The sequence below is a fragment of the Drosophila melanogaster genome, chromosome 3L (assembly GCF_000001215.4).
Source record: "Drosophila melanogaster chromosome 3L".
NCBI lineage: Eukaryota > Metazoa > Arthropoda > Insecta > Diptera > Drosophilidae > Drosophila > Drosophila melanogaster.
This window is the reverse complement of record NT_037436.4, coordinates 2,008,151-2,012,024: the sequence shown is the minus strand read 5'-3', so window position 1 is coordinate 2,012,024 and position 3,874 is coordinate 2,008,151. Positions and strand designations below refer to the sequence as shown.

Here is a 3,874-nt window from a genome sequence, read left to right as displayed (position 1 = left end):
CTTCCTTTGCAGCTGGCAAATCGATCCGGATTTGTGCCGTGTCATTTGGCTTCAATAACCGGCTGCATATTTAACAAACTTGCTGCACAAACGTGTATGGCATAAATACTTTTTTAATTAAAGCCATTCAAAGTGCCATTCGGTCGGAGTCATGTGAAACAGTCAGCAAATAAATTACATTTAAATCGGCAAATACAAAGAGACACAGACACTCTTGCTGCAGATGACGTTTCATTTGATTCATTTAAATATATAATGCCTCCTTTTGTTTTCCGAGCTGCACAATTTAGAAAGACAAATGTCAAATGCAGATGGTCGAAAGGAGAAAATTGCGTTAGAACCGAAGACAATCCAAACAAATGTCTTGTTAAATTTGTCTGTTTATGGTGTGGATAGTTATGCAATCAATAAATAAAGGCGACAAACGATTCGAAACGATTGCGAACAATGGGACTTTGGAGAGATTAGAACGCATGCCAAGATCTCATGATCATAAATATTTGTATTGCTTATAGCATTACACAGAATGACGGTTGCTTTTTCTTAATTTCTCCTTCCTTTGTTGCAAAAGTCCTGTTGACACATCTTCGCAGCATTGTTTTCTAAACCCCTTGACACAAAATCGCACACCCTTGCCTTTTTTAGACTTTTTCATTTTGTTTCCGCTGCTGTTGTTTCCATTATGCTCGACATTTCAGCAATTCCGTTGACAAGAAAACAAAGAGAACGTATTTCATATTTTTGCTGCAATTAAATGCACATCAAAAGTATGTGAAAAGTGTCAAAATGAGTGCGTATACAACGTGGCGTATGACAGATACAGCTACAAGGATCACACACAAATGTGGCTTTAACTTCATCTTGGCCCAAAAATAATAAAAAAAAACAGAAAGTCTACTTACTACATGTATAAACGGAATGCCAGATTCCCGGCCGTGAGTGTGTGTATGTGGGTGTAATTAAAAAAGTTTTATAATTTCGCACTGTGACACACGGATTAAACAACAGAGAGACAGACACACACTTTACACCTGAGCTGAGCGTTTTATGCAAATTATAATTGTTGCAAAGTTACGACCACGTTTTAAATTATGTTTGCCCAACGTCGTGGTAATAATCAACTGAAATGACATCAGCCCAACCAACTTAACCCACTGCTAGAGATGACAGCTGATTCAAAAAAAAAAAAAAATACCATAAAAGATGGCTTAGGTATGGAAGTCTGAAAAAGGGAAATAGCTAAATATCAATTTCAATTTTCTAACAATTTCCTGACAAAGTAGAACGCCACCTTAAATTCACTTGCAGACTAAAGTCAGCGTGGAATTATCCGAGCCCCACGTCAATTCTATCTAGGTGCGATCTTATTCCCTTGAAATGACACCAGCAGCGTCTTAATCCTTTTGCCAGGACATGCCAGCCGAGTCCCGAGGACAATGCCCGGCCACGCGTTTTAATTAAATTCTTTTGTCGCATACAGGCGGCGGGCATGCAAAAATCCAACACTCGAACGGGGGCAAAGGGAACGGAAAACGAGAAAAGCGAAAGGAAAGCGCCAGAGTCAGTGGCAGCTGGCTGGGAAAGCGGAAAATTAATAAAAATGCAGAGGAGGAAGCTCGCTCCAGCGAACGCCGAAATGGGCAGCCAATCATATGTGGGCGTGGCGCCAGCAGAATGTAATAAATGCGCAACTGCGCATTGTTAGATGAATCCTGTGACCCCTACTACGGCATTGATTGCAATCCATTCAGGCCCAGACAAGCTCTCTCCTCTCACTGAATCCTCAGCTGAATCCTCAGCTGCTGTTCAATTTGCCGTATTCTAATTGAGGGCGTCTGCAAATACAAACACCAGACCACAAGTAACACACATGCCTATTGACTTTCGAGGCCGCAGCATTTGATGATGTGGCGACAATATTTGATTGCTTAATATTGAATTAATTTACCATATTTTGCGGCCATGCGGCGACATGTGCGTGCTGAGGAGGTTATCCCCAAACCAACGCCAGCCGCACAAACACTCTGCCAATTGCAGCCATTTAAAATGCAATTACAATATGTGAGAATGGACTATGATGGACTGGGAAACTGGGCAGCAGATTTCCCTTTTGCCTAACACACATATCTCTCCTCACTTTGCCTTTCGTTCCACTCGACGGCTTTCTTATGCCAAGGGCAAGCAAAATTTTATGGGTAATAACAAGTGAGTTTCGAAACGCATTGACCTGTCCCAAAAGATGAGGAAGTGGGGCGGAAAGAGTCTGAAAATAAGGTAAAAGTTCGCAGAGCAGAGCAGCAAGTTTTCCATACCCTAACCAAGGAGGTTATCTCAGATCCAGGAAATGTTTTGAGTAACCAAACAAGTAATCATAAATTAAAGAAAAGCATTCTTACTTCTTAATCTAGAAGGGTATCAGTTCTAGGGCTTTTTAAATCACATGGTAACATATCAGTTGTAAAATGTGAATATATTATTTCCAAACTTTTTAAGTTCATAGGGTAAGTGCTGAAATCATATCTTCGAATCACCGAGAATAGATGGCCTGAAAGTATGCCATTCGAATTTTGTCTTCAACAACATTCAGCTGAAGAAGTGAAGCGTGCAACAAATTCCCGTGGACAATGGACATCTTTCGCATTAGGCACACAGAGCCAAATTGAAGTCAGTAAACTGGCATTAAAGAGGGGAGAAATCGGAGAAGCAGTCCCCACTTTCTCCAGGGGAACAACAATAATAACTTCGGACTGTGTACACATCTCTTTTTCGTGGAACTCCCGAGCCCGGACCCAAATTGTTTGACTATGAGTCCGATGTGAAGTGCTGGGTAAATATTTTAGGCTGGACAGTAGTGACTGGACAGAACGTGTGCCGTGTTAAAGTTGCAGCTTTTTGCGTTGGCTGTGCTGGCTGGGAAAATAGCAGCACATAACTGCAAATGAAATTTCGTAGATTTCGCTCGAAAGTAAATGAAGAAAAATGTGCACAGACGAATGAATTGGCGAGCGTGAAGTGTATGGAGAAAATTGCGAAACACTTTGGCTGGCAAGTAGAAAATATTTTCATTGTTGCTGACACCTCGGCGAACGCGAAGGATGCAAGATGGAGCGGCACCAAGGCGGAGCAACTTTTTAATTAAGAAATCTTGCGGAAATTGCTTAAATATTTCAACTGCACTTGCAACTGTTTGTGGCCTAATTGAGACGAGATGGTGATGGAAGATGGAAGCTGGAAGATGGGGATGCAAACATCTTAAATGGCGGCCAACCCGTTTGAGAACATTTATTTATGGCAATAAAGTGCAATTACACAATAATATGCCATCGTTTCAACTCAATTTGGCAGCCATTGAATGGAAAGAAAACGAGCAGAACTGTTGCCACTATGTATTTATGGCTATTTTATTGCGTTTTATGAGCCATACAACAGGGGGCCAGCCAAATGTACTTAACAGATCGCTTCAGCGGTTAGATTGCAAATTATTGGGCCAAGGCCAAAGCGAACTACGGGCCTAGATTAATCAGTAAAAATATTGAAAATATTCTCGTTTTCTCGGCTTTCATCCTACTCAATTGCTTCGTGTAAATATCATAAAGTGTCGCTGCGGGAATCGACGCCCCAAACACATTTGCATAGAGTTATGTTCACACGAACACGTCTTTCCTAAGAGACTCACAAATGTGCTCAACATAATAGAACTTTGCTTGAATCTGGAATCTGGATACACGATTAAATAAAAGGCTTGTTGCATACTTACAGTCCTCTCGATTATAGTTGTCTAAATCCCTTAAAGGTTCACAAAAGAGGAATATTTTAAACCTTGTCTATGCTACTATTGATTTGGACTCATGTGTACTTGAGCATATTTATCTGT

The 3,874-nt window shown here is 40.9% G+C and overlaps 1 long non-coding RNA gene across 2 annotated transcripts; it reads left to right on the top strand.

Moving 5' to 3' along the window:
* The first annotated feature begins 1,273 nt into the window (after positions 1–1,273).
* Positions 1,274–3,303, top strand: lncRNA:CR44535 (long non-coding RNA:CR44535). Of its 2 annotated transcripts, none has more exons than NR_124758.1 (1): positions 1,274–3,303. It is a non-coding gene; the product is annotated as a long non-coding RNA:CR44535 (long non-coding RNA). The 2 variants fall into 2 exon arrangements; NR_124759.1 differs by having other exon boundaries at positions 1,274–1,876.
* Positions 3,304–3,874: the final 571 nt, after the last annotated feature.